The sequence below is a fragment of the Rhinatrema bivittatum genome, chromosome 15, assembly GCF_901001135.1.
Source record: "Rhinatrema bivittatum chromosome 15, aRhiBiv1.1, whole genome shotgun sequence".
Taxonomy (NCBI): domain Eukaryota; kingdom Metazoa; phylum Chordata; class Amphibia; order Gymnophiona; family Rhinatrematidae; genus Rhinatrema; species Rhinatrema bivittatum.
In genome coordinates this window covers 38,155,935-38,180,543 of record NC_042629.1, presented here as the reverse complement: position 1 = coordinate 38,180,543, position 24,609 = coordinate 38,155,935, and the positions used below count along the sequence as shown (strand labels likewise).

The window sequence follows — 24,609 nt, the reverse complement described above, 5'->3', positions numbered from 1 at the left end:
CAAGAGGGGGGCTTCCCAGTCTTTTGCATCGAGTGTCACATGTATGTTTTTTTTACCTGCCGGTGAGAAATTATACATGTGCATGCGATGCAAAGAGCTCCTGGCTCTCAGAGAACGAGTCCGATCTCTGGAAGCTAGAGTGGCAGACCTGAAGGAGCTGAAGCAGACAGATATATAGATGAGACCTTCAGTGACATAGTAGCCAAGTCCCAAGTTCATACTGGCAGCCCTGGTGCTGCCTTGGAGGAAGAAGGTCTCATGATTGGAGAGCATCAACCTGGGGCAGCAGGAAAGGATCCTGTAGCAAGGACCTGCTCTCCAGGTGATGCATTGTCCTTTCACACTGAGGATATCTCCCCAAGGCCTACAGCCCAGATGGGAAGGGTTAGGTCAGCCGTCATAGTTGGTGATTCGATTATTAGGAATGTAGACAGCCGGGTGGCTGGTGGGCGTGAGGATCGCCTGGTAACATGCCTACCTGGTGCAAAGGTGGCGGACCTCACAGGTCACCTAGATAGGATTTTAAACAGTGCTGGGGAGGAGCCAGCTGTCGTGGTACATGTGGGCACCAACAACATAGGAAAATGTGGGAGGGAGGTTCTGGAAGCCAAATTTAGGCTCGAGCTCTAGAGTCTCAATGCATGGATGAGACGATGGTACAAGGAAGAGAGATTCAGTTTTGTTAGGAACTGGGGTACCTTTTGGGGAAGGGGGAGTCCACCTTAACCAGGGTGGAACCAGACTGCTGGCGCTAACCTTTAAAAAGGAGATACAGGATCACGTGATGCAATGTAAGGGGAAGACTTGATTTCCCTTCACAGCGCCGACCCTCGCTAATCCAGCCGCATCCACGGGTCAATTTGCAGTTTTTTTTCTAAGGAACCCCTGCAAAACCTATTCTCGTGCAGCTGCAGCACAGGGTTAGCCCGATGACATCTCGTCTTACCAAAAAAGAGAACGAGAAAGAGCGTCCACGAGCCCCGGAAGCGGCTCCCAATATGGCGCCGGACCCTCCGTTACAATTGAATGCGACCGCGATCGAGGAAATTAAGCCGGCGATTTCCAAACTACTAGGGCCAGAATTAAAGACAATCTCAGCGAAACTTACAGAGCTCAATGAAGCAGTTACAGGCTTTGAGACTCGGTTCTCGGAACTTGAACAGCGCGTCTCCGACTTACAAGATGGCTGCCAGGTCTCTCAGACTGAAATCGCTGAGATTAAAGCCACGCTTAGTAAACATATGGAGCGCTTAGAAAACCTCAAAAACCGCTCTAGGCGGTCCAATCTCAGATTTTTGGGCCTTCCAGAGTCCTTGCTTGACTGGGACCTGCCGACCTTTTTAGAAGGCTAGTTACAGAAGGAGCTGCATCTCTTGAACGCACATGGCCCTCTCCATATTGAGCGGGCACATTGTCTGGGCCCAAAACGTGACTCCAACCTCAGACCCAGAGTTGTCATGGCACAAATTCTCAATTTTGTGCATAAAAATGAGATTCTGCAAGCTACGCGAGTGGGAATGGCTCTACACTATGAAAACCAGAAAATCTTAGTCTTTCAAGACTTTTCAGTGAATTTGGCGGCGAAGAGGCGCATTATGGCTCCCCTGTGCATGAAACTAATCGAATCAGGGCTCCGTGCTACAATGGTTTACCCGGCAAGGCTCCGGGTCGCTACTAAAGAGGGAATTCGGTGGTTTACGGAGGTGGAGGACGTTAAGACCTTCATGCGTACCTCCACCCCTCCTGTCCCACGGAGCCCCCAGGTGGTGAGTGAAGACCTGGCTTAATGGAATCGGCAGGCAGGGACTTTGACTGAGTCCTGAGATCTGACTGCTGCGATGGTCGGCTAACAGCCTGTTGCCACACTGTCTTTTTGTTTTATTTTTCTTTTCCAACAAAAGCAGAGACCTATAACATGGCAGTATGGAAAACTCCAACTCAGTGACACATCACTCAACGCACAATTAAACTCTGGAATTTGTTGCCAGAAGATGTGGTTAGTGCAGTTAGTATAGCTGTTTTTAAAAAAGTATTGGATAAGTTCTTGGAGGAGAGGTCCATTACCTGCTATTAATTAAGTTGACTTAGATAATAACCACCACTTTTACTAGCAATGCTAACATGGAATAGACTTAGTTTTTGGGTACTTGCCAGGTTCTTATGGCCTGGATTGGCCACTGTTGGAAACAGAATGCTGGGCTTGATGGACCCTTGGTCTGACCCAGTATGTCATGTTCTTATGTACCTGAGCCGGGCAATGAGCTCCCTGGTGTTCGGGCTGTTGACTACAATACTCTCCTGTTGAGAACTATTGTTTAGCATTATAGGTTCCAAAGGTTTGACACTGTTATTGATGGCATTTGCTGCACCAATGTTCCTTATCAATGTTTTTTTTTTTCTTACTGTGGATGGGGCTGGAAGGGAGGGGGAGGGAGGGTGGGCGACTGTGTGGTGGTAATTTTCATGAGGTTGAATGAGAAAGGGTGGGGAGATGGAGAGGTAAATTGGGTGGGAAGGGATGTGGGGAGGGGTATGGGGAGGAAGGAAGGAATGCAGGGACTACTGTTAAGCTCTGGATTTATTCCATGCTGTGTGTGACTTGCATGAAGTGGAACTATAATACTGTTACCTCTAACAGTGGGAGCCTTTGCTGGGAGGGCCCCCATGCTATCAATATGGAAATATTGGGCAAGACCTATTTAGACAACCTCTCTACCTACTAATATTGATACTAGAGTCTTATCCTGGAATGTTTGCGGAATAAACTCCCCAATTAAGAGATCTAAAATTCTTAGTCACTTAAAGAAGAAGCAAATTGATATTGTGCTTTTACAAGAAACTCATTTAACTGATGCTGAGCATTTAAAATTATGTAGAGGATGGGTAGGGAACACATATTTCGCCTCAGGCTCATCTAAAGCAGCTGGAGTGGTGATCTTGTTTAACAAGCAATTACCTTTTCAGATCCTAAAGGAGATCAAAGATCCTCAAGGATGCTTTCTCATTTTAGTCACTCAGATAACTAATTCATATCCATTATTCTCCACGCACAACAAGATCAACTAGTAAACTACAACTAGTGACTCCATCACTCCCACATGCCAAACTCTCTTCCACCAGAAACAGAGCCATTTCTATCATCAGCCCAAAATTATGGAATTCATTACCACAGTACCTCACCGTTCAAGAAAACCCAAAATCTTTTAAGAAAGACCTAAAAGCCTGGCTACTCTGCCAATCTCATATTGACAGCTTGCACAATGATCTCAAAACATAATACCACAGCCTCCCATAACTTCCTATCATTCAATCCTCCCTTCTGACAAGTTATCCTGCATCCTACAGATGTCTACTACTGTTCTACTATTATGCCTGAACTCAGTCTTTTCAATGTACCTATCCTTTGGTATATCTTGCCTTGTTTATATTAATATTATATGACAGTTCTCAGCTTGTTAAATGTAAATGTTTTAAAACTTTTTAATGTAACAGGTTGTTATAATTGTAAACCGGAGTGAAGGCTACTCTGCTATACCTCGGTATATAAAAAATGCTAAATAAATAATTGTACAATAGTATTCTGTAATGTCTACGCTCCTACCAATTATACCCCCAAGTTTCTCCGGGACCTTCAATGTCTGCTGCTCCCATATCTCGATGATTTCCTTATTATAGGGGGTGATTTCAGCGCCATTCGAGACCTACAAATGGATAAATCTAAAGATACCCATAGGGATCACGGGGCTAGCAGGGGATTACAACAATTTGAGAGTGCCCTACATTTGGTGGATGCATAGCGAGTACTTCACCCTTCTGAGCGGGAATTCACTCACTTATCCCGCGCCCATGATACGTGGTGACATCTCAATTATCTGTTTCTCAGCGATACTTAGTTCGTGAAACTTGGGGATGCGTGCATTGGAGAGATACTTTTATCAGATCATGCTCCCATATGGCTGGATCTGCAGCTTTCTCCCAATCAAGCTACTCACCGTATATGGAGATACCCCTATTATCTAGCAGATGACCCCCAATTTCAGGCTTACCAGTGCTCCAAATGGCAGGACTATGCTAGCCTAAATGGAGATCATGAGACCAATCCAGTCCTTTTTTTGGTACACAGCAAAGGTGGTGTTACGAGGAGATATTATCTCCTACGTGCCACATAGACGCAAAACCCTGGACAAGCGGCTTCTTGCCTTAAGCAGCCAACTGAAGGCCGCAAGAGTTCGTTTGACCCGAACAGGTCAACCTGCAGACTGCGAGAGTTACAGAACAATACAAGGAGCTATTAACTCTTTGCTCCACCAGAGGGCTAAAAAGAGTCTTCGCCTCCATCAGTTTGGTAATAAATCAGGGAAACTTATGAATAATTTACTTAAAATCTCACGCCGTTCCCGACATATAGCAGCTATTCGGTCCTCTGGGGGGCATACAGTCACTGATACCAGGGAAATTCTTTCACAGTTTCGTCAATTCTTCTCTACACTTTATACATTGGAGGGTTGGGATCCCGTTGCTTGTGACCGTTTCTGTAACAAACTACCTTTACCTAGTCTTACCACAGCTCAGAAAGCCTGGTTCAATAGACCACTGGGCACAGATGAGGTACAGTTGGCAATCCAACAGGCAAAATGATTTAAGGCCCTGGGACCGGATGGATACACTACAGAATTCTATACATGCCTGATCGACTTAGTAGGACCGGTACTGGCCCGAGTCTTTTCAGAGTTAATCGTTCTAGAATAATATCCTGCACATGCAAATATGGCCCATGTTTCCCTCATAGCCAAGCCGGGAAAGGATGCCCACTCTCTGGCCTCTTATAGGCCGATTTCTCTTCTCAACACTGATCAGAAACTATGGCGAAAAATCTGGCAGATCGCTTGGCAGAGGTGATTCCTTCCTTGATATTCCAAAATCAAGTGGGGTTTGTCTGCAAGCAGTATGCACTTACTAATATTCAGAAACTCTTGGCCGCTTCAGAAATGAGTCAACAAATGAACTGTCCATATCTTATGATCAGCTTTGATGCAGAGAAAGCAATTGATAGGGTAGAGTGGCGATATTTATTTCATCTTTTGAAGGTAATGGGAATTGATGGTATGTTTTATGATGCAATCCGCTTATTGTATAACAATCCTTCTGCTGTAATTATAGCTAATCAAGCACAGTCTGAGGTATTTTCAATTTATCGAGGTACACGGCAGGGCTGCCCATTGTCACCTCTTTTGTTCCTCCTACAGCTTGAACCCCTATTGTTATCCATATTACACACCCCTATTGTGAGAGGTATACGGCTACAGTCAGAGGTGTTCAAATATGCGGCCTTTGCCGATGATATAATGGTATTCTTGACAGAACCACACCGCTCACTACCACCTCTTATGCAGTTGCTGATGGAGTTTGGTCAGTTTGCAGGTCTCCGTCTTAACCTGGCCAAATCCGAAGCCCTAGCCTTCCCAGACGCTCTACGGGAACATTGGCCTGAACCCTTCCCCTTGCATTGGGCTGATGGCTCCTTCTAATACCTAGGGGTAATTATTTCTAACTCACCAACTCTATTATATACCTTAAATGTTAACCCCCTACTTAAATGCTCCGTAGAGATGCTGCGTACTTGGAAAGGCTTGCCTCTATCATTGAGCGGTAGGGTTAACCTATTTAAAATGTTATTATTGCCTAAATGGCTTTATTTACTCCAAAATTTGCCACTCTCCCTTCGTCGTACTGACTTGATAACATTGGAAAGGGAAATGTGCTGTTTCTTTTGGAGAGGCGGCAAACCTAGAATTTCCCTAGCTGGGCTTCAAGAGAGGTGGGGAGAGGGCGGTTTGAGTGTCCCAGATTTAAGATTATATAATTTGGCAGGAAGTCTTCGAATTCTCAGGGACTGGATATTGCGACTGTCGCACCATATTCATGTCATGGCTGAACAGGCCATAGTGGCTCCTTTGGCCCTGACGTACGTTATGCAGGCTCCATCCACTGCTCTCCCCTCTTTCTTAATACACTCTCCCTCCATACACCCCCTCCGTTTCACATGGCGGGCCGTGACAAACCTTTTGCAGATACCTCGACTATGCGCCTATCTGTTGCCCTTTCAGGGGAATGGAGATTTTAGTCCCGGGTCCCAAACAGCAGGCTTCCATCAGTGGAGAACTACAGGTATTATACAGTTGGTCCACATACTTAATGCTGAGGGACAGCTTCTGCCGCTGACAGAGCTGCGGACACTGTATCAACTGGGACCCTGGCAGGTGTTTTGTTAGCTACAGATCCAACATTATATCTAATCACCTCCTGCGGAATCACGAACCCCTGAGGTTTTTCTCTCTTTGGATAAGGTATTTCTTTTTGATAAACCTCAACCCCCTACATTATCTCAGTACTATAAAAAGCTTAAAGGCGTCATTAAACAGGAGCCCTATGCCGGTTTGGTTGATCGGTGGAATGGAGATGGGGTTTTTGTAATTACGATAAAGATCCTTCAAGCATGCTTTTGGCGAGTGTCACAACTTACTGTGAATATGTACTATTGCGAATGGAATTTAAATTTTTACGACGGGCTTATGTGTCAGCACAGATTGCATGCCGTTCCGGTCTTTCTGCATCTGCCCTATGTGGTAAATGTCACAAGACCATAGGCACCCTATCGCACTCCTTCTGGGCGTGCCCCCCCCATTCGAAAGTTTTGGGTCGTATAGCTACTTATCTTATGGCACTCCTGGAGATTTCTCTCCCCATAACTCCTATGCTTTTTCTTTTTGGCTCTTGCCCCCTTATTCCGGCAAAGAGGGGCCCTCGCCTATTTATTTTGAAGGCATGCTTAGTTGGAAAGAAAATGATTTTACTACATTGGCGGGCCCCCGAAGGCCCTTCCTTTTGGACATGGCGCAACCATCTTCATCATCTGTTGTGCATGGATGACCTGAGCTCCCGTTCATCGCCTCAGCAACGCAAGAAGTTTTTGATGATTTGGGATCCATACCTACAGGCTTTACTGCATCATTCCAGATGCTTGATACTCAATGATTGAATAGTTCTCTACTGCTTTGCGTCTATTCTTCTTACTTGGACAGTACTTAGTCAACAACACAGCATGGTTATTGTTGTCATAGTTTGGGCAGAAGGGGGGGGTGGGGGGGGGGTAAGCTGTTAGGCAGATTGTACAATGGACTTGCTAATGTTTGTGGTTTTTGTCCGGTGAGGGTTAAGTATCACAGCCCTCCTGGACTGATAGTGTTGTTTGTATAATGCCTTGAAACTAATAAAAATCGTTTAACATTAATGCCAAAAAAAAAAGAGATAGACTTCAGTGCCAGGAAAAATAGTGGAAAGTGTTCTAAACATCAAAATCACAGAACATATAGAAAGACATGGTTTAATGGAACAAAGTCAGCATGGCTTTACCCAAGGCAAATCTTGTCTCACAAATCTGCTTCACTTTTTTGAAGGAGTTAATAAACATGTGGATAAAGGTGTACCAGTATACGTAGTGTACTTGGATTTTCAGAAGGCATATGACAAAGTTCCTCATGAGAGGCTTCTAGGAAAAGTAAAAAGTCATGGGATAGGTGGCGATGTCCTGTCGTGGATTACAAAGTGGCTAAAAGACAGGAAACACAGAGTAGGATTAAATGGACTATTGTCTCAGTGGAAGGGAGTGGGCAGTGGAGTGCCTCAGGGATCTGTATTGGGACTCTTACGTTTCAATATTTATTTATTTAAAACGTTTATATACCTACATTCAAATGAATATCACATCGGTTTACAAGTAACTAGGGGAGTATAGCTTTAAAAGAGAGAGGAAAAATAAAGTTACATGTAACAGGGATATCAAAGGAACGTGGAGAGAGAGAGAAGAAAAAGGTCAGGATGCCTAGGAAGAGATTAATGCAATAGAGAAAGAGAAACAAAAACTATATTACAAATGCTATGAGATCCGGGGTGAGGGAGGATTAGGTAAAGGCTTGTTTGAAAAGCCAAGTTTTTAACTTCAAAAATGATCTGGATAGAAATACGACGAGTGAGATAATCAAATTTGCAGATGATACAAAATTGTTCAGAGTAGTTAAATCACAAGCAGATTGTGATAAATTGCAGGAAGTCCTTGTGAGACTGAAAAATTGGGCATCGAAATGGCAGATGAAATTTAATGTGGATAAGTGCAAAGTGATGCATATAGGGAAAAATAACCCATGCTATTGTTACACAATGTTAGGTTCCATATTAGGTGCTACCAACCAAGAAAGATATCTAGGCATCATAGTAGATAACACATTGAAATTGGTTCAGTGTGCTGTGGCAGTCAAAAAAGCAAACAGAATGTTGGGAATTATTAGAAAGGGAATGGTGAATAAAACAGAAACTGTCATAATGCCTCTGTATCGCTCCATGGTGAGACCGCACCATGAATACTGTGTACAATTCTGGTCGCCGCATCTCAAAAAAGATATAATTGAGATGGAGAAGGTACAGAGAAGGGCGACCAAAATAATAAGGGGAATAGAACAGCTCCCCTATGAGGAAAGACTAAAGAGGTTAGGACTTTTCAGCTTGGAGAAGAGACTGCTGAGGGGGAATATGATAGAGGTGTTTAAAATCATGAGAGGTCTAGAATGGGTAGATATGAATCAGTTATTTACTCTTTCAGATAATAGAAAGACTAGGGGGCACTCCATGAAGTTAGCATGTGGCACATTTAAAACTAATCGGAGAAAGTTCTTTTTCACTCAATGCACGATTAAACTCTGGAATTTGTTGCCAGTGGATGTGGTTAGTGCAGTTAGTATAGCTATGTTTAAAAAAGGTTTGGATAAGTTCTTGGAGGAGAGAAGTCCATTACCTGCTATTAATTAAGTTGACTTAGAAAATAGCCATTGCTATTACTAGCAACAGTAACATGTAATAGACTTAGTTTTTGGGTACTTGCCAGGTTCTTATGGCCTAGATTGGCCACTTTTGGAAATAGGATGCTGGGCTTGATGGACCTTTGGTCTGACCCAGTATGGCTTGTTCTTATGTTTGTCTGATCCTATTTGATGCTTCTATTCCTCTTTTGGTTTATTTGTTGTACTGGATAGGTTCCTTTTTTACTATCTTCTATATACCAGATAGATATCTGCTATGGATGAACATCTTGAGGGGGCCACACCTTCTCCTCTCTCCATTCTCTCCTTATAAGCTGGATATCGGATGGGTATCCTCTCCTCAACCAACAGTTTAGCCGGAAAGGCACTATCTTTCTCTTTCCCAAGGGAACCAGGTGGAAAGGCTTCAGTTCCCTCAACAAAAATGGTGAAGGAAGGGTGGAAAAATATCCATTCAAATGAAGTTACAAAATGAAGAAACTTATCCTTCTCAAAAAGATAAACCAATTAAAAACTCTTAAATCTCTAAAAATCCAGTTAGGCCTTAGTTTTCTCTAAAAAGAAAAAGACCCGAAAAGACATCAAGTTTGATAGATAGCAGGATGAATCAGCCAGTGTGTGTGGTTGATATCATCCAACATTGCCAACACAGATGCAGCTCTCAGAGCTCAAAAGGTTTGTATATACTTGTAGGAGTTCTGTATGTAATTGCTGCCTCTTGACCTCCTCAGTCTCTTCCAAAACTTATGCTTTAGCAAGGTAGTCAACTCTCCAGGGAGGTGGGCAGGAATTAAGTATAACTGATTCCTCCTGCTATTTAGGAAGAACCTTGTTTACAAGTAAGCAGACTTGCTTTCTGTGTCAGCAAGCATGAGTCAGCCATAACACATGGGAAGTCCCAAGCCGAAAATTGCATTGTGGATCAATCCATTAAGATAACCCAACCCCACCAGATGGAAGGTAGACTATTGGTGAATAGGCTGCGCAAAGCTGCTTCCCTAAAGTTACTGTCTTCCCAACACATACTGTCCAGACAGTAATGGGATGTAACGATACGAACAGATGATCAGGTGGCGGTTTTGTGTATATATTCAATTTAAGTGGCCCTCAGATGAGCCACAGAATCACCAAGGCTTTCACTTGATTAGCCTTAACAGAGTCTGTAGTCTAAAAGCCAGCCAAAGCATAACCATGTGTTGTTCAGTCCAGAAATCAGTTAGACAGAGTTAGTTTAGCAACCACCTGCCTCAATTTGTTGGGATCAAAGGACACAAATAGCTGAGAAATTTGACAGTGAGGTTGAGTCCAATTCAAACAGTAAGCTAGGGCCCTCTTACAGTCCAAGGAGGGAAGAGCCTTTCTCCTTTGTGTGCATGTTGTCTTAGAAAGAACCGTGGCAGCACAACAATTTGGTTAATTTGGAATGCGGACACCACTTTCAGTAGAAATTTAGGGTGAGTTCACAGAATAACTCTTGTAAAAAAAACCCAAAAACTGCAGGCATGGTGAATATGAAATCAGAGCTTGTAATTAAATTACTCTTCAAAGTAATGGCTACAAGAAACAAAACTTTCCAGGTGAGAAAATTCAAATCTACCAACTCAAAAGGAGGTTTCTTGCACTGAGCTAAGACCACATTGAGGTCCCAAAGCATTGGAGGATTACTGACCAGAGGCTTAGCATGCCACAATCATTTTATGAATTTGGATACTAAAGGGTGGAGAGAGATTGGAGCTCCATATATCTACTGATGATTTTCCGCAATGGTACTGAGATGAAGTTTAAATGAAGCGGTGCCAAGGCCTGAGGACAAGAGGAAGAATAGATACTGAAGCAAGTCCCTCAGTGTCACGCCAGAGGGTTAGTGAGCCCTTGTGCCACTGTTAAGTTTGCACTGCTATCTTATGCAAGCACAAGATAGGCCTTAACAGGCAGCAGGTGAAGCACCGTGGCAGCAGGTCAACTATCTCCCCTTTAGGTTTAGCTCTCAGATTCTGGCAGCCGGCAGGACTTACGGCTGAAGACAGATGCAGAGTCGAGGTCCAGTCTGGGATCGGCAGCAAAGAGACAATCCAAGGATCGAGACAACACAAGGGAATAGGCAACAACCAGGACAAGAGCACTCAGGAGAGAACCAGGAAAGGAGCAAGAACACAGGACAAACCAGGAACACTGAGCAGCAAGCACTGCGGAACTGTAGGGGACTTGTTGCGAAGGCAGTGGATAGTGGTTCTGGGCCTCCTTTTATATAAGGAAGGATGTGACATCATCTGAGCATGTCACAGGAAGTCTTGACAGCAGGACCTATAAAAGGGCTCAAGAGCTGCAGGATGTTCATCCATGTTCCTTAGATACAGCATGATGCTGGAGGCACTTCAGAACAGACGTGAGGGGTGTTACACTCAGTTCACAGGAAAAAGGATCTAGTCATTGGTCCCATACCATGTCAAAACTACAATTTTGTAATTGAAAGTTTTCAGGTTGAAATTGGCATGTCCTCTACCTCCTTAGGAAAGAGTAAAAAAGAGACTATTACATGTTCAACATTATGCTGTGAGGGCCAGAGATGGCACGTTCAGATGACCAAGTCTGCTGCTCTCTTGGGAGATGACAGAGACACCCTCAAGGGAATTGAAGGTTGAGTTGACAGAGGAAGTATGGAAACCATACTTGTCACAGCAGGCTGGTTCTATGAAAATTATCTTCATCATGTCTTGAAGGACCTTGTGAAGAGACCTGGCAATGAGAGGACCTGGGTAGATTGGCACTCTAGTCTAGCACAAAAGCATTTGGAGCTGATTTGTAGTGGCTCAGATGCATGGAACAGAATTTCTCAATTTTCTTGTTGTCCTCTGTATTGAACAGGCCAATTACTGGCATGTCCCAATGATGGAACAAGTCATTTGTGAACTCTTGATCCAAGGATGACTCATGCAGTTATAGAACCTCTGAGATGGTCTGCCAGTGTATTCTGAACTCCTAGAAAGTAGCTTGCTTGGAGATGTGCATTGTGATGACTGGCCCATGATCAGATTTGGAGAGCTTCCTTGCAGAGGGCATATAAGCTCGGGCCTCCTTGCTTATTTACATAGAACATGGCCACTTGATTGTCCATCTAGACCAAGATTCTCTTGCCTGAGAAACAGGTAGGGGAAAGCCCTTAGTGAATAACAAATGGTTCACAGTTACAGAAGGTTGATTTGCAGATAACTTTCCAATAACAACCATGTGAGAGACCCACTATCAAAACCTCTGGTGGGTCTCCAGTGGAGGGACTTTCATCTTGGAAATTATAGTGATTTAATGAGATAATGCTGGAACGATCCCATTGACCATGGAGGGCCCAATAAAGACCCTGCATGTGCAGATGAGTCAGAGGAACCAAATGCACTGTCATAGACATGTGCCCTAGAAGAACAAGAATCAAGCTTGCTGATATCTGGTCCACCAAAACTCCTGTTCCTTTGACAGGCAGAAATGCCTTCTTCAGAAGTGAGCCTATTTAGGCTCCTAAGAATTATATTCTTTGGTACATGACCAGCCTGGACTGAAAAATTGACCAGGAACCCCCAGGGACTTGTGAAGCTATATGATTGTGCTAAAGGACTTGAATATGCCCACCAGAAACTGCCCCATGGTTAACCAATCATCCAGATATGGAAAAATGCAAATTTCCTGTCGTGTAGCCAGATGGACTCAGAACAAGTGGGTATAGTGTGCTCGTGCTAGCAGTTGGAGACGGATCTGACGTCAGCACGGGTTCATATACCCCCACAGGAAGTGAAGCTCTTCAGTAATTTCCGTCTCCAAAGCAGTTTGGAGAGCCTGCACACTCGCTGAGCGTGTTTCCAATCTACTTTCTATTTTCTACTTTCTACTTACTAAATTTCTACAGGAACATCGAGCCCCGCACTCCTGCGGTGATACCATTCGGTCCCTCCCCCAGTTGAGTTTCCCGGGGTGATTTCCGCGATCCCTCGGAGGTTTTGGCCTCGGTCCGGTGGCCGAATCGCGACAGGGACCCAGCCCCCGAGCGAGGCTTGGGTGGGCTAAGAGGCGCCTCGGTCCCGGCGTGGACTTGGGAGGCAGCGGGTGCATTCCTCAAGCGCGGCGGTGAAGGTATTTCCCCTCTCCCCCCGCAGCCGGAGACCACCCGGGTTTCAGCCGGGAAGCGCCGAGGATCAGGTAAGGCGTATATCTCTTACTTTTTGGTCTCCGAGGTACAAGGATCGGCGGCGTTGCCTATATCCGGCACGCCGTGGAGGTCACCATTTTGTCGGCCTTGTTAAGGTATTGAGCGCCCATGATAGGCGCCTGTATCGGATTGGCGTATGTTGTCTACCATTTAGCGTATATTATATTGTATAGAGCGTATATTGCTGGCCGCAAATTATTGAGCGCATATTGTCTTAAGCATATATTTCTGCCGCATATTATTGAGCGCATATTGTATTAAGCGTATATTGCTGCCGCATATTATTGAGCGCATATTGTATTGAGCACATATTGTATTGAGCGTATATTGCTGCCGCATATTATTGAGCGCATATTGTATTAAGCGTATATTGCTGCCGCATATTATTGAGCGCATATTGTATTGAGCGCATATTGTATTAAGCGCATATTGTATTAAGCGTATGTAGCTGCCGCATATTATTGAGCGCATATTGTATTGAGCGCATGTTATATTGAGTGCATATTTTATTGAGTGCATATTGCTGCCGCATATTCTTGAGCGCATGTTCTTCAGCAATGGAACATTCAGACGCCCCGACGTCTCTGGCGGCGGCGCCTCCTGATTCCGGCGTGAAAGCCCTCGGCCTCTGCTCAGCATGCCAGCTTAGGGCCACGCACAGCGAGGAGCCAGACTCCCTTTGTGGCCAATGTGAGGAGGCAGTGGGAGCCTCGGGCCAGGACCAGTCTCAACCGAGGTTTGTTGACAGTTCCCCAGGGGCCACCCCGGATCTCGCGGGTAGTCTCGAGGGGGCAGGTTAACCCTCTTCTACCCCAGATGGGTCGAGATTACGTCGGACCAGTGGGTCCTCGCCATCATCCGAGAGGGGTATTATCTGGACTTTCATCATCTCCCTCCGGACAGGTTTGTGGAATCTTCATGTCCCATACACAAGAAGGCAGCCTTGGAAGCTACCCTGGCGAGGCTCCTGTCCTTGAAAGCCATCATCCCAGTGCCTGCATGGGAAATGAATTCTAGACACTATTCCATTTATTTCATGGTACCCAAGAAAGAGGGCACTTTCCGGCCCGTATTGGACCTCAAGTCAGTCAATCGATACTTAAGGGTCCCGAGGTTTCGCATGGAAACTCTGCGCTCAGTCAAGACCGCAGTCCAGCCAGGAGAATTCCTCACGGCCTTAGACTTGTCAGAAGCCTACCTGCATATCCCGATCCATCCGGATCATCAGCGCTGCCTATGCTTCAAGGTTCTGGGTCGCCACTTCCAATTCCGGGCTCTGCCCTTCGGGTTAGCCATGTCGCCTTGGACCTTCACCAAGGTGGTCGTAGTGGTAGCAGCGGCGCTCAGACGGGAAGGAGTCCTCGTCCATCCCTACCTGGACGATTGGCTGATCAGGGCGAAATCACGGGAGGAAGCCATCGGGCAACCAACAGAGTGATCGCCCTTCTGGAAAGCCTGGGATGGGTAGTCAACCTCAAAAAGAGTTGCCTACAGCCTTCCCAATCACTGGAATACCTGGGAGTACAGTTCGACACCCAGGCAGACACAGTCAGTCTCACTACCAAGAAAAGGTTAAAACTTCAGACGCGTCTCCGTTCCTTGATGGGAGCCAGCCGGCCCATAGCTTGGGATTATCTGCAGGTTCTCGGCCTCATGGCTTCCACCCTGGAAGTGGTGCCCTGGGCAAGGGCCCATATGAGACCTCTACAACACTCCCTGCTCTCTCGCTGGAGCCCCCGCTTCCGGAATTATTCCACGCACCTACCTCTGCCGGCCAGAGTGAGGACCCAGTTACGGTGGTGGTTGCAGTCCAACCACATGAGCAGGGGGTCGAAGATGTCCTCCCCCACGTGGACTCTGCTCACCACAGATGCCAGCCTGAGCGGCTGGGGAGCACATTGCGAAGAACTCACCGCACAAGGACGGTGGAACAGAGAAGAGTCAGGGTGGAACATCAACCGTCTAGAGGCACGAACAGTCCGGCTAGCCTGCCTGCAATTAGCTCACAGACTGAGGAACAGAGTAGTCAGAGTGATGTCCGACAACGCCACCACGGTGGCATACATCAACCGCCAGGGCGGAACCAGAAGCGGACAGGTATCTCTAGAGATAGCCTCGTTGATGACTTGGGCAGCGGCAAATCTTCAGGACATCTCCGCCGTCCACATTGCCGGGAAGGACAACACCACGGCAGACTTCCTCAGCAGAGAAAGCCTAAATCCGGGGCAATGGCAGCTGTCACCCGCAGCCTTCCAGATGATTGTGGATCACTGGGGGATTCCGGACATGGACCTACTAGCGGACAAGTCCAATGCTCAAGTACCCAGATACTTCAGCCGCAAGCGAGATCCGTTTTCACACGGGATCAACGCCCTGGTTCAGCCATGGCCTCCAGGGATTCTGCTATACGCCTTTCCTCCGTGGCCTCTGCTGGGCGCCATCATCCACAAGATTCAGAAGCACCGGGGCCTAGTTCTTCTAGTGGCACCAGACTGGCCAAGAAGACCCTGGTACACGGACATGAGAAAACTACTGGCAGGGGAGCCCCTTCCCCTGCCTCCTCTCAGGGACCTGCTTCGTCAAGGTCCCATCCTCCACGAGGATCCGGCTCAATTCTCTTTTACGGTCTGGCCATTGAGAGGGCTAGACTGAAGAAAAGAGGTTACTCGGAGCCCGTGATAGATACACTCCTCTGAGCTCGCAAGTTTTCCACATCCCTCACCTACGTAAGGATCTGGAGAGTATTTGAAGCCTGGTGCGACACTCATGGCACCAATCCACATGCGACCACTATTCCTATTGTTCTGGATTTCCTGCAGGAGGGGCTTCAGACGGGTCTCTCCCTAAGCTCCATCAAGGTTCAGGTGGCTGCGCTGTCTTGCTACGGTCCCAGGAGGGATGGCAAGACCATGGCCACGCATCCAGATGTTTCTCGCTTCCTGAAAGGAGTCGAGCACATTCGTCCGCCACTGAAGTGGCCAGTGCCTTTGTGGAACCTCAACATAGTTTTGGATTTCCTCGCGGGATCCACATTCAGACCCCTTCGGGGCCTGTCTCTCCGTTCTCTCACTTTGAAGATGGTGTTCTTGCTGGCTGTATGTTCAGCATGCAGCATCTCAGAGCTACAAGCACTGTCTTGCCGTGGTCCTTTTCTCAGAATCACTCCTGAGGCTATCCATCTTTGCACGGTTCCATCCTTCTTGCCTAAGGTAGTCTCACAATTTCACCTAAACCAGACCATATCCCTGCCTACCACGGCGGGTTTGAAGAAATCAGAGGAAGGGCGTTTGCTACGCCATCTCGACATCGGCAGATTGCTGCCCAGATATCTGGAAGTGACAGAAACAGTACGAAAGACTGACCATCTGTTCGTCCTTCACAGCGGGAAGAAGCAAGGAGAAGCGGCCTCTCGGCCCACCATCGCCCGCTGGATTAAAGAAGTCATCAGAGCGGCCTACGTAGAGGCCGGGAAGTCACCGCCTCTACAAGTCAAGGCCCATTCTACCAGAGCCCAAGCAGCATCTTGGGCAGAATCTAGGATGTTGTCGCCTGCAGAAATCTGTAAAGCGGCGACATGGTCCTCCCTCCATACCTTCTCCAGGTTCTACCGTCTGGATGTCCAGGCCAGGGAGGACACAGCATTTGCGAGGGCGGTCTTACACGGTCCTCAGGCAGCCTCCCGCCCAGTCCGGGAGTAAAGCTTTTGTACATCCCACTTGTTCTGAGTCCATCTGGCTACACGACAGGAAATGGTGAGATTACTTACCTTATAATCTCGTTTTCCTTAGTGTAGACAGATGGACTCAGCATCCCACCCAGCTGCCTGTATACATTGGTTTCACCGATTCAAGGTAAGCCTTATCACTTCTTACATGAGTGCGTCCACTCTACCAGGTGTCAACGCCTGGCGGTTTCCAGCTACTATCATTCGGTCAGGGGAATCCTGTTTTCACTATTTCATTGATCGTCAGTACACATATATCCATAACAGCTTTTGCAAGGAAGATTACTGAAGAGCTTCACTTCCTGTGGGGGTATATGTACCCGTGCTGACGTCAGATCCGTCTCCAACTGCTAGCACGAGCACACTATACCCACTTGTTCTGAGTCCATCTGTCTACACTAAGGAAAACGAGATTATCAGGTAAGTAATCTCACCATTCCCTGCCAACGAAGCTGTGCAACTATGACTGAGATACTTCCTGAACACACTTGGACCTTCTGAGAAGCCGAATGGAAGCACCTTCTTTTCTTTTTTTTTTTTTTCTTTATTTATTTCTCAATTTTCACTTTACAATTATACGGAAACAATTTAGAAATCCTTCCATAGTTTAAGTTCAATCTTAAATCCATCCTTTCAAGACAATCTTCCAAGACAATTATTTTATATCTAAAACATTTCTTTTTCTTAAGAATTTTCTATAATCAACATAAGAAAACATTAGAGGCCTTAAAGAAAATTTGAATATCCAAGGGAGATATATAAACTAGGAAAAAAAAACATTATTTTCGTTAGCAGTACATAGACAAGCTGGGTTATTATTTCAATCAGCTTACGATATGTGCTCAATACTCTGTAAAATCTCTTCAGATGGTATTATATTGGGCACTGGAGTTGATGCAGTGGGTTGTTGAGCATCTATAAATTGTTGAAGCTGTTCAATTTGGTAGAAAATATATTCATATTCTCCTTTTTTGATCTCGCATCTGCATGGATATCGCAGAAAAAAAGTATAACCTAATGCCATTACCTTTGGTTTAATCAAAAGAAACTCTCTGCGCTTTATCCTTGTAGTGGGAGCCAAATCTGGGTATATTTTAACTAATTGACCATAGAATGAAGTGGGAAATTTCTGAAAATACTTTTTCATTATATTGCTTATATCTTTAGATATAACAAAGGAGACAATCAAAGTATTCCTATGAATCACTTCTTGAGACGAGTCTTCCAAAAAATTTGTGAGATTTTCTGGTATTGGAGATTTTTTTAGAAAAAAGTGACACGTATTTATAGATGGAATTTCTTCCTCTGTAAACGCCAATACCTCTTTAAGATATCTTTTAAAAGATGTAATTGGAGACTCGCCAATTATTTGAGGAAAATTTATAACTCTGATGTTTAAATGACGTGCTCTATTTTCCAGTAATTCTATACGTTGAGATACAGATAATTGGTCTTTAACGACCATGAGGTTAATTTTCTGCATAGATTGAATATTCTTCTCATTTTCCTTTACTTTCATAGTAATTTCATCATATTTAACCAAATTAGCTTGTACATTCCTCTGAAAATCAGAAGACATTAAATCCACCTTTTTTTCCAACCTTATAACTGCGGTGCTCAAACCTCTCACTGCATCCCAGATTGCCTCGAGAGTTACCTTTTCAGGCCTTGTTGTTATTCGCTCCAGTTCTTCAAAATTCGAGGATGAAGCTCCCTCCAACCCTGCCTCTTTATCCTTATCTGGGGCAAGAGGCTGGGTTAGCTGATCCTCGATGGTGCGTTGGACCGGAGGAGTTCTAATATCCGGACTGAGGGACGCCTCTTCCAGGGAGTTCCTTGTATCCCCCATCAAAGAAACTCCAACGGAATCCTCGGTTCCCTTATTACCCAGCTGAATCAAAAAATTTTGAATTTCCTGCTGCGTTGAGGTAGGGAGTGTAGGGTCTGGAGGGAATACACGAATCTTCCCTTTCCTCTTCGCAGGCATGATAGTATAGGAAGTTCAAAAATCTTTTCTCTATGATGCAAGTTCTTTATCCTGAGAAAATACTGACTTAAGCTGTCGAAATCAGTCGAAATCAATCGAAATTGGGCGAAGTCTGGCAAAGTTGCGCGCGCGGCTTCGGCAACACGCCAATTCGGCGACGCGCCAAAGGAGAGCGCAATTTAAAGTAGATGTCCCGGCGCCTCCTTGTGACGTAGGGGAAACCCGGCGTCCGAGTCACCCAGCCAGAATCAGGAAATAAGCAGCTCAGCTTTACCAGCAGTTCTCAAGTAGCCTCTTGGAAGCACCTTCTACTGGTAGTGTACCTCATCCACCACAAACCCCAGGAACTTCCATTGAGCAGGGTGAATGGGAATGTAAGCATAAGCATCTTTCTGATCCACAATGCACATCTAATTCCTTGGTTTCATTTCATTTCATTTTCATTTGTATACCATCGATGTATATAAAATAAAATCACCGCGGTTCACAGAAAATAAAAACATTTATAAATAAAAGCAACACAAATATATAAATACAGCAAAGTATAAAAATAAGAATCAATGTTAATTAGCAAGATTATTTCTATTTAATATTATTTCTGCATGGTGGAACTGCATATATATATATATATATATATATATATATATATATACACACACACACATTTTTACAATTTTTCAATGATGAAAGTACAAGGAATCCATTACATGTGAATAAGATGGCTAAAAACATGGTTGAATGAAAGAATCACCTGGAGCAAATTCATCTTGAACCTCTCTGACCAACAATTTGTTCAGGTTCCACAAATCCAAGATGTGCTTCAGCCTCCCTGATTTCTAAGGGATTAAGTAGTACAAGTTGACTACCATATTTCTGAAGTGAAATAAGCTCTGTCATCTTCTGCTGAAGAAGAGAGGTTATTTTCAGCTACAGTTAAGCAGATTGAGAAGGGTCAGAACTGAAGACTAATCTCCATTGTGCCAGAGAAGGATGAAAGAACATAAGCAGTAGCCATACTCCACAATTCTCAGGATCCATTTATCCTGGGTAATCTGAATCCACATTGCAGAAAGGACTCAGCCCTTCTCCCTTTCAGAGGAGATGAGCCTCAGGGTCATCCAAAACTGGTCCCAGGTTTAAGGTGCAATTGTTCCTGTCCTTTGCCTGTCACCTTTCTCTCTGCTGATGTTTAGCAGGTATTTTCTGAGGTAGACTAAGAGGAGGTTGGTATGATGAAAAGGGCAGAAGGGCCACCTCTAGAAAAATGAACATTTGTAGGAATAGTACTCATGTCTGGTAGGACCAAGTCTGGTCTCCCTCTGCTGCAGATAGTGACTGCAAAATGGATTGATATTCTTTATTCGATGCCACCATCTCCACCTTGTATCTAAACAAATTGTCCCCCATATAGGTCACATCAACCAGGCGGTTGTACATATCCTCAGATCCCATTTGCATGCAACCACATGAACCATAGTAATTACCAAGGTTCTTGCCATGGTGTCATTGGCCTCATAGATGAATCAGATGAGATGATTCTAACATTCTTCCTTATCCTCCAGAATTCTGCCTCTCTAGGGCCTGGCTCTTCTGCCAGGGGCATCTGCTTCTGCACATACTTGTGCAAATATTGCACCATAAACAATTGGTGAGCCAAAATGCTAGCACTAAGCAAGGATCCTTGATTTTCTTATGACCAGGACTACTGTATTATGGAGTGCACTTCATCCACTTCATTTGCTGACTCCACTACTACACAGTGGTGCAATAGCTTGAACTCTGTACTTCAAGTTGATTTTTCAGACTATTGGAAAGCCTGCCACCTCCTCATCTGTAATGTTTTGAGGAGGCAATGTATCAGGATGAATACAGCGTATACTGATGGCTGTAGAAATTATAGTAAGCTGAAAATATCCATTCTCATGTCCTGCACCTTCCTCAAATCGATTGGCAATGTCTTTGCGAACTTGTCCAGAAAACAAGAATAACTGAGATCTTCCAGAGGAGAGATGTATGCTGAAGCAAGTCCAGTAGGGGAACTGAAGAAATCCTTGTAGAATCCTTCTTTTCAGACCATGGAGATATAGTCAGGACAAAGGAACATATGAAATAAGGTATTCCACCCCTTCCCTTTCTGACTCATGAGGAGATTCCCTCAGAGGTGATAAGTTAAATCAGGAAGCAGACTCGATCCCACCACCAGCAGTTCCTGTGGCAAGAACTGAACATCCCAAGGACTACTTGGGACGCCCCACTGTGCAGGAAAAGCTCCTCCATATTGGACAGGAGAGGCTCTAACATCCCCCTCTGGCCTTCAAGGCCTAAAAAGACAAACACTTCATCAGCTCTGAAAGCTGGACTTTGCACTGGAGTAGGAGACAACACATCCTCTTCTGACATTCATATAGGTTCATTTTTACTAGGTGCTGCATATGAGCTCGGGGGTACAAAGGTTGCACATGCAGACGTTCTGTTCTCTGATACACGATGTGCTGGTTGCGCCAATTCTTGATGATCAGAATTAGGCCTGACTACCAGCACTGGTAGGGTACCTTCTTTGCCTTTTGTATCTGAATGTAATTTGCTTTGAGCTGCCAGTAAAAGGAATGAACAAAATATAAATGAATAAACAATGCTCTGTCCTCCAAAGAATATGGTTACTCCCCCCCCCCCCCCCCCGCACTGAAATGCTGTGTTCTGATGAGACCAAAAGCACTGTAGCACTCTGCACAGAAGGGACTCACTGCATCCTGAAATATGCTGGCATGCTCTGCATTGATGAGATGACAGTGCCCTAGATGACTCTGGGACCAGGATGTCCAGAAAGAATAGGTTTGTCAGCACCATGGGGATCTTCCGTGCCAAGAAGGACAAGGACATCTGTACCGAGGAAATTACATCTTGTCTTGGCGTCAAGGTAAATTGCACCCTGGCAGAACCCCACACCCACAGCACTGACTTTTTCAGTATAAAATAGAAAGTCTCAGAGATGAAACCTTGTGCCTCTTAGGTGCTCTTGGCACCTCATCTGGCACCTTCTGCTTCTGCACCTTGTTCAACTCCTGATCTGTGATGGAACTTGCAGCTGACTCCATGGGGGGATATTTCTCTAAATTTAAGAGAGAGTTAAGAGGCAGAGTCCTGGTGTGACTGATAGTTCTTATGATGCCAGACATCCAAAAAGGCCTCTCTATGGAAGTTGGAGTGGCTCTGCTACCCATCCTCATACCAAGGCTTTGGTGTTTTACCCAACAGTGCCTTGCACGAAGCCTCCATCTTCCAGACACGATACTGCTGTGTGCATTAGGACATGACTGAAATGACTGGGAGCATCATGGTCTGGTTCAGGCAGCGATAGCAGACAGAATGGGTATCTATGATGAGCATGCAATGCCCACACTCGCATGCCCTAAACCCACTGACCACAGGCTTTTGTGTTTTAAATGTCTCCATGTTCTTCTATCTTTTTTTTTGTTTGTTTGTTGAGGCAAAGAAGAGTTTGCAAGATGCAAACTTGAAGCAAAAAGATACAAGGTCACAAACAGAGGTATTGGGAAACACATCCATGCAATAGCTTGGACAAATAGACTGAGGGGCTCATGAAGCAGCAACCATGCATAGGAACTCTTGTGCCTCTGAAATATTTTGAGCTCTGAGAACTGTGTTGGTGCCATCAGATGATGTCACCCATGATTATGGCTGATTGATGCATGCTTGTTGATGGACAACATTCTTCTCCCTTAGATTCCCAACAAAAAAACTCACTCCTCTAGGGGCTCTCTGTTTAGTACAAATGTAGGAATCAACTATTTTGGTAGCCTTATATAGGAGAGCTGTAGCATAGATGTTATGCTCCTTTCTCCTGATCTAATTGCATAGCCTTTCTACAAGGCTACACCTTCATAGATATCCTGTTGCAGCCCTACATAATTTGTTATTTGGAGTTTGGGATAAGGTTTCTGTATGGTAGGCAGGGATCAAATCTGAAGTCACTTGCTTAGCTGTGGCATGATCAGCGCCAGATTAAGACATGCAGAAGCCCTAAACTATGTACTCATGTACCTTATACTGTCCCTTCCCCCACTCCTACTATGGCTGGTTATGACATACCAGTAAAGAATGTTGTAACCACTTTAGGTATAACTTTTGACAATCAACTTATGTTTTCTCATCACATTTCTAACCTCATGAAGATTTCAACCCTTTCTGGTTTCTGTGGATCTTAAAACCTTAACTCGTTTGTCCTCTCCAGACTAGATTATTGCAATGCATTATTACATGGTCTCTCTACTGCACAGATTAGATGAATTCAAATGGTACAGAATACTGCCACTAAGCTTATTTTCAGAAAGTCCAGGTGTAATCATCTTACTCCCCCCTCTAGTTGAGCTATATTAGCTCCCTGTATCTTTACACTTCCAATTTAAGATTGAATGCTTAACTTTCAAAGCCTTGCACTGGGCACCCCTTATATCTCTCTTCTCTAATCTTCCCTTACTTGCCATCACGTTCGCTATGCTTTTCTCAGCAAGAGCTTTTAGTGGTCCCTTCTATCAGAGAATTACATTTTGAAAGATCTAGGGAAATCTGTTTTTCTCTCCTTTCCTGTCTCCTTGCCTATGGAATTCATTAATGTTTAGAATTCATCCTGAAAAAGACTAGTTAAAATTTAAAACAGCCCTTAAGACTCATTTCTTTCTACAAGCATATCCTCACCGTAATTCTGTGCCCATGTAAACTTCTGTCTCACCATTATGTTTTATATTTATATATGTTTTTATGCTTTGTTTTATTGTCCTTTTATATTTTTTGTATTTATAGTTTTATTTTATGTATCGTTTTTATATTTTATATCTGCTAGTATTTTATTGTTCATATTAATTTGCTATGTACATCACTCTGTTTTATTAATGTAATAAATTGTAATTCAAGAAACAATTGAAAGAATCAAGAAACAATACACATAAACATAAGTTTGAGGCTCTATAACAGTACCAACAAAAGAGAAACTTGAAATATAATCAGTTATTTGTGTTTAGAGGCCTCTTATAATCTGAGGTCCTAAACTGTAACTTATCTTGTGCCTAAATCTGGCATTGGGCATCTCTGCAAAGTATAAAAGGATTAACTTGTTTATGAACAGAAGTCATAGAGGACATTTTTTGTGAGGGCAGGTGTATTCCTTGTCAGAAGAAAATTTCAGATTTATCTTCAGCAGATTCTCAAAATGCATTCTTCTAGCCTTGCAGTCAGTGCATTCAAAGGACTCTTTGTCTTTTTTTTTTTTCAGGAAGAAACCTAAAAGACAGTTGAAAACCAGAAGGCGTGTGAGGAGAATGAGATTACTCAGCCGAGCAAACACAGCGCCAAGCCAGGCCTTCCCTGCCAGAACCCTGTAACCATTCCGTTCCAGAGCCCACCCTCATCCACTCAACACACATACATCAACCAACCAACACACGCACACAGACAGAGTCATCTGATTGTGAGTATAACCATGGAGTGCTAGCATTTCTTTATAATCTGCAGTCCTCCAGTGGCTTCTGCTTACATTTTCTTATTTGTTTTTTTAATTTTTAAAGATTTTTATTTTCTGACAGTGATTGGACTATTTTATCTCATTACCATGGTATCTTCTGGAGAATGTTTACTATCCCAAGTGAGAAACAAAAGAATAGTCTGATGTTCTGGGTGAAAGGTGGCAAGCAAGAAAATTAATTTTGAAAGGGAATTCAACCCCTCTTGCAATGTCACAAATGTTTTATAAAATCTATGGATAACACCATTTTAGAGGACTTGGTAGTTTCACCCTTTATATCCTGTTTATTTG

The 24,609-nt window shown here is 44.4% G+C and overlaps 1 protein-coding gene across 16 annotated transcripts in view; it reads left to right on the top strand.

Annotated features, from left to right (window-relative positions):
- ZBTB20 (zinc finger and BTB domain containing 20) overlaps window positions 1-24,609 on the top strand; it is a 1,517,062-nt gene that overhangs the window by 1,400,767 nt on the left and 91,686 nt on the right. For all 16 annotated transcript variants that reach the window (XR_003852820.1, XM_029578313.1, XM_029578309.1 and 13 more), the window contains one exon: window positions 24,070-24,264. The gene's annotated coding sequence lies outside the window, so the exon portion shown is untranslated. The remainder of the gene's footprint in view (window positions 1-24,069; window positions 24,265-24,609) is intronic.